General features: G+C 40.1%; 1 long non-coding RNA gene across 1 annotated transcript in view; it reads left to right on the top strand.

Moving 5' to 3' along the window:
- The first annotated feature begins 1,291 nt into the window (after window positions 1–1,291).
- The window catches only part of LOC106041587 (uncharacterized), a 63,073-nt gene continuing 49,650 nt past the window's right edge, over window positions 1,292–14,714 (top strand). Inside the window, exon 1 of the long non-coding RNA XR_007165298.2 lies at window positions 1,292–1,927. This is a non-coding gene — a long non-coding RNA (uncharacterized lncRNA). The remainder of the gene's footprint in view (window positions 1,928–14,714) is intronic.

Raw genomic sequence — 14,714 nt, forward strand, 5'->3', positions numbered from 1 at the left:
GACTCCTATTTTTAACCCGTTAATAATGCCAGTGTCTATTTTCCACTTGTTACATTTTCAAAAGAGCACCATAGTGCTTTCATCCATATATTTGGCAGAAGCGTCATTAAGAACTTCTTTAGAAGTGCAACCTATTTATCTTCATTGCCCTTAGATACAATGCCTACACAAAAATTGCCATCAACAGACTGCTGGGGTCCCGAGACGCCTGCTCCTCAAACTGATGAGTGTTGCTCTGGTGTTCTGTTGAAAAGCTCTCTGTAATTTGTTCTCTTTTATGGAACAGTCGAGGTCTATGGGGCAGGGACTTAGGGACTTTTACTGCTCTGTGTTTATGCAACATTGCTAGGACCTACAGTAATGCTAACAGAAGAATAATTAATAAGACAGCATCCAGAATTATGACTCCCAGACGGCAGAGTTATTTGCCGCTACCTTACTGCTTATGGATAGCTATGCACAGGAAGACAACTTTTACAATAAATGGAAGACGACTTTTACATGATCTACCAGCTATCTTGAAGACCTGACCTTTCTTTAGCACCAAGCAGGGAGATCCTGCGTGATTAAAGATGCCATGTCTGAAAAAAGACCTAAAAAACTGGCCCCAGCCTATTTCGGTGGCACTGCTCCCTTCTAAACTTTCTCCCTCCTAATCTCTTAAAAATGTATGCATCAACACAGCAGTCTAGCAAGCCATTTTAGGAGCTGATTTGATTGATGCTTCCGTAATAGGTTGCCAGTACTAAGTCCTACAACAAATTAGAAAGAAATGGGAGAGCAGGGGCACACACAGGGTCTACAGAGCAAGGGTCAGCTTCCTAAGTCTCACAGAGGATTCAGTGTTCCAGTTGGGGAATGGGTTTGATATACTGTTCTGAACTTCCCAGAAGAACAACAAGGGGATGTGAAGGATTAAACACATATTGGTCATCCACACCTGCCGCTGTGATGGTAACAGCAGCCTCAGGAGGGCTGGCAACAAAATCTTTCCTGTCCATTATCATGCCAGATGCCAGAGGTAACTTTCTCTCTGGCTCACAAAATGGGTGCCAACAGCCACTCCTCCACCCTCAGCCCAGAGGGATCCCAAGGTGCAGCTGCTCTGCGGGTCCAGGCTGAGCTGGGTTTGCGGTAGCTGTGTCTGGGTCTTCTACTGGAATGACAGCAGATGGAAAGAAAGTAACTTTATCCCTTGAAAAAAACATCAGGCTAGTTTATGGAGCATATAAGGTGTGAATTCTCCACTTCATGGGGAGTACATGGAGCCAATCAAAGGTTCAACTGATTTTATTACATTTTTTCAAATTAGTGCAAGTGCTGGAGAGAACAAAATGTTCGTGTTGTAGATCAGATCCCTGTATGGAATTTCACGAGGGTACTGCCCTTCAAACTGTGTGTTGCTGTCAGTTTCTTCACATACTTAAGGACACTGTAGGACATTGGGGGGGGGTGTCCCAAAACCGTAAAAAAAAAAAAAAAGAAGGAAAAAAAAGGCTCTGCCATCACTGCTGGCACCCCTGGTTAGCATGGAGGGCTGGATTCAAACCGCAGGTGTGACGGCCACCTCCAGCCCCCGGTCCTAGCACCCTCCGTGCCAGGAGGGAGCCCACTCCCCGCTCCGCGGTTACTGAGGCGGGGTGTGCGTGTGAGGGGGCAGCGCGGCCGTTAGCGGGGCAGCCGTTAGGGCCGGGGGCCGCGGCCGTTAGGGCTGAGGGAGCAGCGCGCGCGGCGCACAGGTGCGCGCAGCGGGGCAGGTGCGGCGGCGGCACGAAGGCCGCCCCCCCCCAGCGCCGCGGCCGTGTCCCCTCGCCTCCGCCGGGCTCGTGACTGGAAGTGGCTGGAGGTGGCCGCCGTTCCTCGGCCGGAGCTCGGCGGTGCTGGGTTTGGAAGCGAGCGGGGAAGGCACCGGGACCGCCCGCTGCAGGTACGGGGGAGCCGTTTGTCCGCGGGCAGGCGGCCGGGGGGCGGTTGGAGGTGCCCGTCGTGCTCTCCGCAGCCCCACGACGCGTCGGGGAGGCAGGCGTTTCCTTTTCTCGTTCCTGCAAAACGCTCTCGCCTTGCAGGGGGTTTAAACAAACAAGCAATAAATAAATAGATAAATAAATAAAAACCACCAAAAAACCAACCCGTGTGGTGGAAGTGAGCCTTGCCTACCACGAATGAAGTGGAAGGCTTAGAAGCGGAACTGTGTGAGTGGGCTTTGGTGTGAAATGGTCACCCTGAGAGGTTTAGGGGGAAAATAATGGAATAGCAAATGCTTTAGGGGTTTTTTGGTACTCAAACTTGTCTTCCTGGTGTCATTCAGCTGGATAAAAGCATATATATCTATGTTAGTAAGCTTTATTGGAGAGGTGTCATTAAATTTAACATTGTTGGCAATTGTTACAGCTGCAGAAAGTAAACAATTAGGTAATCTCTTCCACTCTTCTGCATGGAAGGGAAGTCCTGAGCGACTCTAGTCTGATGGGATGGTGAAATAAAGGTTCTGGTGCGATGTGATTATTTTCACCGGGGATTTAGAAAGGACTGAATGGTTGTAGGGCTTCATCACCCATCTGTTGATGTTGTAAGGCCCATCTGAACCCCGTGCAGTATGCAGTCATCACTGTTAGTGTGGTCAGATATCTTTGTCATTCATACATGTTGGTGAATTATGAAACTGATCGTGAACTTGAAGTGTGGGACATCTTCCAGGGTCTTAAAAGTAGTTTTAAAAGCCTCAAAATATTTTCCAAGTTTTGCTAGCTGGTAGGTCTAAAATTGGTAACGTGTGAATTGAGACTTCCTTCTGTAGAATTTTTAGCAACTCTTAAGAAGGGATCATAGCAGTCAGATGCAAGCAGGCCGAGATTTAGGGTCTGTGAGGAGCATTGCCATAAGAATCTTAAATGCACCATGTTTTCTCATTTTATTTTTTTTTAAGGACTCATTCTGGTATATGTCAAGACAAACTTTTTCCCTTTGGAAAAAAATATTTCAACTTCTCCATAATAAAGAGAATCCAGCCTGAACATAAAAATGAAATTGCAGTGTAGGGAGCCAAGTGAATTCATGTGTGCAGAGTATTTTTTTTTTTTTTTTTTAACTAACTTTATCTGTGAACTCCCAGCCCTGGAGCCTATTTGAAATAAGATAGGAAGCTTCAGTCTTGTCACAAATGCAGCTACAACTTGTCCTGGGGAAGCCTTCGTAACGGGGTCAGGTAAAGTTCAATGAACTACCAAACCAGCACTATTTCAGAAATGCTAAGGTGCTCTTTCCACTGATCTCTCCACTCTCTCTGCCTGTTATTAAACTGGTAGTTTTTACAACATCAATAAAGAACTTTCCTACCCAATTGCCCCAGACAAAGGCCTGAAAGCTAGGTTTAAACTATGAAAACTTTGTGTTAGGTTCATTTAGATTGTTTTGCTGTGTCAAATACTCACTTGAGTTCAAAAGTTCAGATGAACCATGAACTTTGTCATTTCACAGCAGGCAGTTCTACAAATATAATCGGAAAGTGAAAAAACACGCAATATTTAAGGTGCATTTGTTGTTCTGTGAAGAACATATTTGGAGTTCTGTGTTTGCAAAGTTCTGCTTGATTTCAAGAAACTTTTAACCATTTAAAAGATGGAAAAAAAGGAACTAAATACAATTAAGCCAAATAATTCCTTGATCCCTGACCTTTTAGGCTTTCAAACCAACACATATTCAGTGACTAATCATTACTGCACAAACTAAACCCAGCTAATCTTCTTAATAAATTGTGAAGTCTTGTATGTCTCATGGTTTCAGTGATGGCTTTTCTCCCTGTCTGGAACACTGCAGAATATCAAAACAAATGGGTCATGGCTTTATGTATTTGTTTAAGTTTGGATCTATGTCATCTCATGATACAGTCTTGAGTTGGGCAGGTTTTACAAGTGTATGTCAGTTATAAGACTGTTAGGAATGAAAAATCCGTCAATGCAGTTTTCAGCTACTTATTAGATAAAAATGTGTCAGCAAAAACAGTTTGTGCAAAGCCACTTTTTAAATGTGGAAACTTACCAGGCTGAAGAGCCTGTAATAAATTCAGTTTCTTTTCCACGAAAAGGAATTCCTTATACCTATTCTCTCCTTGCTTCTAGTAGGTCTGGAGACTCGATCTATCGGGAATAAGCAACGTTTCTTTTTCAGACTTAAATTTGGCATCAGAAACAACAAGTCTTGCTTTAAGTCTGTCGTCCCCGACTGTTCAAAAATTGTGATTCATGGCTCCCGGAATTGCTGCATCTGTTTCAAATAAATAAATAATAAACCCATGACATTATTTGATGTGTATTTTTTAAATATCGCATTTTCTGATTATTACATTAGAAACAGTTAAAATTTTTGAATTTCTCTTTATGCTGTGTAAGAGCTTATAATTACAACACTCTTGGAAATTCTCATTTAAGGAAAATGTCACATTTATGGATTTTTTTGGTTAAAATTGCTACATTTGGTCACTGTATGAAGTATGTGTTCTTTGCAGAAGGCATCGTTTAATTGTATTGAAACAATTCGTCGCTATTGTGTTACTCAGCAAAGAACAGATATAAACATAAGGAAGAAATTAGCAGTCATGTCCTTTGTGAACAACAAAGAGGGGAGAATGAGGAAATGTCAAATTTGGTGGACATCTGCAATAGTTCAAGATCTACACTGCTAAGCCAATCCCTCTAGTTCAGATTGTGATCAAGCTTGTGATGTGAGTTGTGATTGTTACAAGGATCATAACCCTACCTCCTCCCTCTTGCTTCTGTTAAATGGAAGAAACTACATGTTGTCAGAAAGAGTGCATTTCAGCCTTTCTGAACAATTGCAAGTGTTCATTGACTTGGGCAGTTCTGCCACATCAGAAAAGGCTGCAGTATCTTAACTGAGTACAGCTATTCCAGCAGTCGGTTGTCCTTATCTCACGGGGCTAGCTCTGCTGCAGCAAGCATGAGCTTTCTTCCCACTTTCAGGATACTGTAGGATGAAGCCAGGGAAGGAAAAGTTGAATTTTCCAGATTACAAGCAGTGTAACGGCAATATCTTCTTATTAATGGTATCAGGAAGGGATCAGGATATACCACAGACCTTGTTTAATGGTTTGTTTATAACCTGTTTTATGTATATGCATATAAGTCTTTCATCAGTCCTTTATACTGGGTAAAAATCACAGAGTGGTACAAAAACCTTAAGAATTCTAAGTCTAGGTGAGGACTGTCTCCTGTGACTTCTTGTGCCCTCTCTTCCAGCACTTGTGGGGACAGGTTGGTGGTAGGATTGTTGCTGGAGGTGAAGGATGAAGGCTGTATCATCACTGAGATTCTGGGCAGCCTTCCTTGATGTGGGCAGCGAGAGACCCCAGACAGTGGGCTGTGGCCCAGCAGCAGGGAGGTTTCGCACACAGCTCCAAGTCAGTTGGGAGTTCTGTCCCTTCCCTGAAAGCTCTAGGCAAGGCCACGCAGGGGTACAACCTATGTGTGGCTTCCCTGAAGAGCTGTATAACTTGAGCTGATGATAAAAGCAGGGTTTGTTGTTGTTTATTTGTTTTGCAGTGTATAGTTTGGGCCAAAGTCCTGTAATGCTAAGTAAGGTAGCCGTTCTTTGCCTCCAGCTGTTGAGGGTGTTTTTATTATCAGTTCTGCTAAATGTTTTATAAATTGCTACACAGTGCATTTAAAGTATTTTGGAGTTATAAGGAGAAAATTGAAATACTAATAAAAAACAAGTGGGACGCACTTTTTGTTAGAATTTTCTTCCTATAGTTTGTCTCGGTCCTTTTTAAGTACAAATAGCAAAAAAATGATAGGCACTCAGATTTCTTACTAAAGCTATGTAAAAAAAAAAGTTAAACTCACCTAGCACCAATCCACAGATTACACTATATTAATTTCTCACATTCTTTTGACTGAAAATAATATTTGTGATAATTACAATCCATTTTTCCATTCAGGTTGCTGTTAATTGGAGTGATCAAATCATTTAGAGAACAAAAATGTCTCTAGGATAAGAGAAAGACTGACATTGATCTCGTATTCCCTGTGAAAGCTTGAGTTGCTAGACTTTTCTAATTGTTTATTATAATTTGTTATTTGTTATAACAAATTTGCTAGACTTATTTGTTATAATCTTATGAATCATTTTATTTGTTGCTTACATTGATGTACTGGCACTGTATCAACATAGAAAGAAAGAAAGCATGACTGTTTCAAGAAATATTAAAGTTGTGATTTGTTGATTTAAGCACCTAAAATACTGTCAGTTTTTCCAAGCTTCTTGAGACTTTAAATGTTGGCTGGAAAAGCTGAAACAAAAAGTTGATTTCTGGTATTAACCTCTTACTGTCTATTCATTTGGTGAAGAGAATATTCAGTGGTATTTTGGCCTTTTGGCTCTGCTTGCAAGGTAAGTAAGATTGAAAAATCATTAAAGTTATTTCAGTAACGTTCTGTTTAGACTCGATGTAAAAACATTTAAAATATTTCTGGATGACAGTGGTGGAAAATTTGTACATTTTTTCCAAAGTGGTTGAACCATCACTAATTCAGTGTGATCTTACCCATACAATGCAGTAGAGGTTTTGAGCTTCTTTTTCAAGTAGTATCCTTTAAGAGTAAATATTAGTCTCACGCTTTTCCTTCATTAATGTTGCATTACTGTGGTTGGTTACCAGATTAACCAGTCTTTGGGGGCTGACATGGAGTTTAAGTTACTTAAAATAAGGGCTGGACAATAGAAAATCTGAGATGACAGAGAAGGGGCTTGCACAGTAGTACGCTTGTTTATTGTATTGATAGCCCACCAAAAGATGTAAGAACCTGATACTCGGCACAAAAGTCTGAAAATAATAGAATAGTATTGGTGTAATCCTAAAAGGGAAAAGGAAAGAGGTAATTGGACTCCTGACTCAGTGATTGTGGTCAAGCCTTGCACTAGTATGGGCAAAAAGCTGCAGTAACTTCATTTTTGCCATTGGTGTGTAGGAGCAGTGAGATATCCCTTTTGGTGACTTGCCAAAGCGTTTCTCTTTAACAGGAGTGTTCAAATACATGGCAGCTTACTTGTGAATGGCAAAGAAAAACATGATCAAAACAATGGAAAGAGAAGAATGAGAATGCTAAGTTGTAATAATTCCAACAAGAAGTTTGTCTTGGTTCTGTCTGCCTTGGGATTCCCAAATGTTTTCTTTGACATCCTGTTAAGGATACTGTCAAGAGAGGTCTTTGCTTGACCTTACAGAACTGCCATTTTCCTGCTAAATGAGAATCCCTGACAGCAGATTAGCCATAAATTGGCATAGTTCCATGTTTCATATCCTCCTCATCAGATCAGATAACTCACTGAGTTGTGGTTAGCAAGTCTAGTTCTTTGGGTTTTTGGATTGTTTGCTGACTGCAAGACTGTGTTGCTTAGGCCTTCACGCTGCCTTCTGTTCTTCGATCACTTACTCAGCTGCTCTCCTCTCTTCCCCTATTTTTCTTCTAAAGGCTTTTTTTAAAATTTTTTATTATTATTTTTTTTTTACCCCTCCGTTTTCTGTTGGCTATATGCAAGTGAGGAACTGTCAGTACTGGCTTCACAGCCCATAAAATATTCTGTGCTATTGATAGTTTTCACTGCAGTATTTTGGAAGTTGTACTGTTGTAGGAAGCTGCCAGTGTGGGTTTATATACCCTGTGGAGCAGCCTGAGGCCACTCAGTAAAGTGACACTTCTCGCCCTGCCTTGGTAGGCCATAAATGCTGCTGGCTTGTCCTGTGCCCTGGCAGGTTATCCCACCCCAGCAAAAACTGCAGAGGATTAACTAATTTGCTGCAGTGAGAATGCTGGTGCCTTGTCACTGCTGCAGGGTTTCTGATGTGGCCAGTCTTGTTCAGTTAGTTGGTTTTGAAGAGAAGTTGAGTTTCAAATGGAGCTTGTCAACATTTTTTTTAGTTTGTTTCACTAAATCAATAGGTGTATTTATACAACTGAGGGAGAACCCATGAATGCAGACTGACACACTTTGTTTGTATAGATCAGAAAAAAAAAGAAAAAAAGCATCTTTTCAGGCTTTTTTGCAGCTGCAAAAAATCATCCTGTCTCAGGTGTCTTTTTATGCATTTCGCTGCCATTTTATGCAGGCAACATATTTGTTAAGGTGTCTAAAGGACACCTTAAGAGCCTCAAAAGCAATGCTCAATTGCGTAGAGCTTTGTTTCTGGTGGAGGGCCTGTTCTGAAATGTTCTACGCTAATTGGGACTCTGCGGTCCTTTTCCAAGCCAGAACGTCAAGATTTTCCAGATTTTCTGGAGAGAATTGTCTCTACTTGCAGTCATATCCAGTAAGTATGCTAAGCTGTCTGCATTTGCTTGCTTACCGATATGCTCAGAGTAGGCTGAGCCATCCCCGTGCTCAGGATGGCTGGAGCCACTCCTGCTGTATGGCTGAGAGGCTGTTTCGGGACTGAGTGTTCTGTTAGGTGATACGGCCTTGAAATTTCATAATGACCAAAAAATAACTGGGAGTGACCTTTAAAGAGTCACATTTTTATGGTGTAGTCAGTGACATTATCAACAACTTATTTCAGAGAAGTCTGGTGGGAATGGGAAGAAAACAGGCAGCTACCCACTTTCAAATAAATCTGTCACATCTTCTACCTCTCTTCAGATGAATCCATTATATTCAGAAGGGAACTTTGATTTTATTAACCTACTATGTTTTTCTGTATTACTTATTTGAGTTTGTTTCAACAATATTCATATACAAATATATATATATATTTCTGTTGAGAACACATATTTTAATGGATAACTTTTTTCCCACTGGCAACTTTAGTATACAGATCCTGGACTTGCCTGTCTTTATGCTTGTATTTTCTTTGGAGCTTTTTCTTAGATTGGTATATGAGCAATGTTAAATGACCACCTTCCTCTGACTACTAGAAATGAAAGATTTTGTGGTGATACCTTGTTAATCTGTGTGGAGTAAGTATCTTTTGACTTTAAATATAGTTTATTACATAGGTTAATTGTATTGTGAAAGATAGTATTCTTTACCGAAACCAAGGCATACCCGTGTGTCATCTGCTAAAATCTCTGTGCTGTAAATTCTGTTAACTAAAGTTCTGCATGTGTTTGCTTTTTAATGTTTTGAATAAGTTCTACCAATCTTCATAGGAGTTGCTTCTTTGATCAGTTATATTAGTGGACTTCCTGATGTTATGTTTCCAACTTGAACTGGATAGTGCTGTGCATGCAGCACACTCACAATTTGTTCTACCTCTGCGAAGTCAGTCCAAGGAAATCACTTTCTTTAAATGATTCACGGTGTAATTTGTAGCTGGATGCTTCTCAGACTCTAGCTGTTTTGCTTAGTTCACAATTCACTACTGACACTGATTGTCTGTTCAGCCTACATTTTATTCCATAGACATCTGAAATTTTTGTAGTTCTTGTTTTCTCTAAAAGCATGAAGTCGTGGCTGGTAAATCTGAAAGTTTGTGGTAATGCTGCAGAATCAGTATCTATTCTAAGTTCAGATGATGTTGTTCTTTTTTCCTTTGCTGTTTGTTTTCTACATGCTTCTAGAAGGTATTAATTCTTAAAAAAATCATCTGTATTACCTGCAGTGTCACCTATTCACCTTCATATTAGCCTCATAAATACCAGTGAGAAATGACACTGATACTTAGCTGTTTAAGTATGGGAAATATGTTTCTCTCAAAAACACTGTATTTTAATGGAATGGTTTTCTGTCACAAAAACATGCAGAAAGCACGGCTAAGAAGAAACAGAACAGACAAAATGTCATTTTTATGCTACCTAGGATCTGGTTAGCTTCTGACACAGATGTGCTTGTAGCAATCTTGAATGACTGCTGGTCAGCTGGTGTGTGGTCCAGAACAGGGAAGTACATGGTAGACTCGGCTCATCTTCTGTATGGAAAGAAAACATACAGCTTTCTGTCTTGGGCTTCTGTGAGGATGTCTTTATAGCAGCAGAGCAGCAGTGATCATTTTTGGATGCACAGCACTTGTACCTGTTGGTGAATGTGCAAGTATAGGACCTGGCTGCAATGTATCTACTGTTTCCTATGGAATATTTCGTCTCCTTGTATTGGCACATCTGTGACGTGAGGGTATTAGCAGAATTGTAGAAGACCAGGATTTTTCAGATGGTCCAATATTTAAAGCAGTGCAGTATTATTGAAGTTAAGATTGGGGCATTGTAATTTAATTAAAAGACTGGATTCCTTGATGGAATGGGAAACCTGGGAAAACAGGGATTACTGCTTAGAGAACTGAAAGAGGGGAGAAGGAAAAGGTAAAATTGGGAGCTGATGAGAAATTATTTGGCGTGAGAGGATGGATTCATCATATGTCAGTGGCATTTTCAAATAACAATCTACTTTTTAGATGTTCTTACATCTGTGATCTCTGCTCTGAAAAATCTCCTCTTGCATTCTTTCATCTTACAGCTGGAATATTGAATAAGTGACCTTTTCTGACTCAGACACATTGTTTTCTCTGACCTCCTCAAATCATGGTTTCACCTCTGTTGGTGCCAGATGCCCGACTATCTTCCATCTCTCATTTCTCTATACCTCAAAAACTGTCCTTCATTCCTAGCTGAGTCTTTTGTGTTGGTCTGTCCCAGAGCTGCTTTTCTCACCACTTGCCTCTCAGATAATTATAATTGACAGGCATTTACATTTTATTCCACTTTAGGAAAGCAGCTTCCATATGGAAAACACATTTTATTTGATGTTTGATTTATCCAGGAGCTGATCTTAGTCATAATAACTGTTTCTCATTCAGGGTTGCTGCTTTTCTTTCTGTATTTTCCAGCTGGACTGTTTGAGGCATAGGAGGTCAAGTGACTTGTCCCAGACTATGAGTCAGTGCTGTGAATTTGGTCTAGGACTCAGTATCCTCATGGCTCTTAGTCTTCTCTGACCATTGCTAGACCGTGCAGCATCTGTGAAAGGCTTGGCTCTGTGGAATAAAAGAAATTAAGAACAGAGTTTGAATCTTTAATTCCCAGAATGTAGTTACTGAGCCTTGTTCAGATTACAATAAAAACATGTTTTTTTAAGTAAATAAACCATGTAAGAGCTTTTTGGGTTTGGCTTTCTCTCTTTTTCTGACCTGCTAAATCCATAGTAGTGGTGGGTTTTTTTATTATTATTGTTTTTATTTTTTTTTAATCAGGGAAAGCACAAAGGGGAAGAAATCTAGAAATATTTGGCCTATGACCATGATTTAACACACATTTCTGACAGACTCCTTTTGTAATTGCATGCAATGGCAGTTGGGTGCCTATTCCATTTAATTGGAGCATACTGCTGTTTGGAGTTTGAAGGTCAAATCGTCTTCCTTATCTGTGATGCATACTGAGTTTTCTCAAAGGTGCCTTCTGGAATGCTAAGGCTTAACCACAGTTAAGACATTTTGCTTTCAGAGCAGCTCCGCAAGGTGACAGGGTACTCCCACCTTTATGTGAAGTATGACTGAGATGAAGGGAAATTGGTGCAAGAGTGTCTGTTAAGTTTGGGTCTCCAGTCTAACGTGTTTAGACTTGATACATGAAGGAAAAGAAAGAGATGGCTGATTGTTTTTTAAAAGAAATTGAATCGAAAAAGTCTTCATGAACAACATCAGTGTATTTCCACAAGACGGAATTTCAAAGAATCAATCCCACAGAGACTTCTGTCAGAGTTTTTGGGCTGACAGCACTTTAATTTGTTGTCCTCAGTCACTCGTGAAGCAGTAATTAGTCTGTGGACATGAGTCCTTTTGCTAAGGTCCTTTTTTCTGCCTTCCCCTCCATTGACTGATTCTTCATCCTGGTCTCCATACGGAGCTTACACATGTACAAAATAATGGTCTGTTGAGCCAAGTTTTAAAGTCCTTGTTCTTAAACGTGATTGTGCTAGGCATTGTCATCTGCGTGTTTTGATGGGGCAACGTTATTCTTCCTTTCCTAATCTCATTTAAGGGAGCAGTGGTACAATTGCACTGAAGTTCTCCAGAAGACTGTTCCAGGGCAGAGAAGAATGAGAGCATCCAAATTAATCAGTTGAGGATTTGCAAAATTATAGGCAGTTGATAATATAATGTGAAATATTGCATAACCTTAGCTTATGTTGAATCAGCTGTGAATAGAGAAGCTGACAATGGTACGTTGGTTTGGCAAGAGCCACCATTACATTAGCAATCTGGCCATCACGCTGAGTTCTGAAGAAAAGCAGCAAGATTTGACTCACTGACTGCACAAATTTTGCTAGGTACCTGCGCTCCAACAGTACTTCCTGCTGTCTTTTGACTAACATTCAGACCCCTGACTGCCTCCACCTTCTTTGTTACCTCGTATGTGATTAGATCTAAGTTTGCTTTTAGTTCAAAAGCACTGATAAGTGTCTCATCAACACTTTGACTTGCATATCTGTGTTGCTACAAACCAATGGTAACCCCACTCATGATGATGCATTAGGTAGTCCTTTGCAAAATAAAAGACAGAAGCTCGTCTACTTTTGAAAGTACCTAAGCGTGATCATTTCACACTACGTTTGGTCAGCTAAGCATATCACCTGAGTTGATTGGTTCTTATGTCAAATGTTTTTGATTATCTTCAGAGTTTATAACACAGTGCTGGTGTTCCTCTCCCTTTTAGATGCTCTGTCCTAGGTAAACATAGCAGAAGCAGATTGGTGGCCCTTCCACCACAAGTTTAAATTTAAAATTTAAATATTGTAAGCCTCTAAATAAGGGGGAATACAGATGGTACTCCAACTGGCACACCCCTAAAAATAATGAGTAAAGAGGTTTAGGTCCGGTGTAATTTGAGGTTGGATTGAAGAAATGGGCACATAAGAAATAGCATCCACATGCTGTAAGATTCCAAGGGAATTTTTTCAAGGTTAGCAAGTCGTGTAAGATGTCTGCTCTTTGAAACACAGTCCTCATGGAAATTCATATTCTCATGAAACTTTCAACCAACAGACAGATGAGAACTGGAGCAAATCTGTCTGGTGTTGATTTTAACTGGAGTCAAAGCCCTTGGTTTAGTATTGTGCAACTTCAGGGAGTCTGACTCGCATATCTGAAGTCCATTTTTCTGCTGAAATGTTAGGCTGAATCAGGGCATTTCAGATGAGGTTCTGATTATAACTCCTAACACACTTTCCATAATTGTGTTACACATAACTTTTTTACTTTTTTTTTTTTAAACTAACTGTTTACCAATTCATACCTGTTGTTGAAGATGAACGCAGGGTGAGGAAGTGTTGTTGCATGTTATGGAGATTTTGGGAGGGAGGGTGTTGGGGTGTGGGTTCTGTTTGTTCTTGTTTTGTTTAAACTTGAATTTGAACTCTGGAGGTAAAGCTTTCCAAAGAGTATCTGTCCTGGGTACTTCTGGGACATAGACACTTGTGAAATGGAGAACAGCTGGTTCAACACTGTTAATCTCCATTTAGAGAATGCCAGTTAGTTATTACTCAGTCTTTATGGTGAAAAGAAAATATCTTGTTTTCCAATGTTATCTGTTGTTTTTCTGCATTTGAAACTTTTCTGAGGTAGTGGAACAGAAACAGTACACACTGCAAATATAACAAATGTATTATGTAAGCAATGGATTTTTTAGCTCTGCAATTGTGAAATGGATAGTTTTAGTGCTAGCTCAGTCTGGAAAGATGAGCTACTCTAAATAGCGAATTACAATTCTGCTTACTTTATTGTGGGACTACAGTATGCAAACTTGCAGCGTAAACTGTTGCATTCAAATGACAGAAAATGAGGGCAAGGGAGGCTTGCCTGGTTTTTCACCTGCTGCAGTGAACTTCTGACTTCACAGAATTTGTATAAAGCCTCAAAAACCGTTAAAGTTTAACAGCTACCGGTCTTTCATCAAATCATTCGTAAAAACCAGTGCTTGAAATACCAGTTGATCCCCTGGGTTTCGTATGAGCAGCATAAGAACAAAATTTTATTTTCACTCTTTCCCATGTTGCTTTAACTCCTATTTAATAAAAATTACCAAACAGTAAACTGCTTTACAACACCCACTGCCAGCCTCCCAGAACTGTAGCTGTTAAGGAGATTAGAAATGTTTCAGTGTTTTTTGTTTGTTTGTTTTTTCTCCCATCTTTCCTCTTCTTCTCCCCTCTATTCTTTCTGCTTGGAACATCCATATTGCCATTAACACTTGACATCGACATTTCTTCTTTCCTCCACAGTACTCTACAAACTGGGCAGATGATAATTTTGCTTGATGCAAAAATTAAGGTTATGTACACATAACTCACATTCCCCATTAAATGCTGCTCTTACCTCTATTAGATCCTGCTCTTACCTCTTTGAATTTCCACTGTCCCATCTATTGTTCCAGAAACTTTGCTCTTCAGGTTAGCTGCTGAACATAAGTAGTTTGCATCAAAGACTCTGCCTAATAACTGCAATAAGTTAGTAATGTAAGAAAGAAAGGAAAAGCCTTAACCTGTATTACACTTCTTTTAATTCGTAGGCTTAATTTTTACTGTGGTCATCCTTAAGCTTTTTTCTGCAAAGAAAATCCTTTGGAGGATTTAAGTAAAAGCAAACGATTTCCACAAATTTTGCTACCTACAATAATTGAAAGGTAAATCCAGCATGTTCTGGTATTGTTTTGTTTTGGGGGAAGGAAGAAGGTTCCTACACATGCAAGATCTCCTCTGAAATGAGGAAAAAATCT

Source organism: Anser cygnoides, chromosome 7, assembly GCF_040182565.1.
Source record: "Anser cygnoides isolate HZ-2024a breed goose chromosome 7, Taihu_goose_T2T_genome, whole genome shotgun sequence".
Classification (NCBI taxonomy): Eukaryota; Metazoa; Chordata; class Aves; order Anseriformes; family Anatidae; genus Anser; species Anser cygnoides.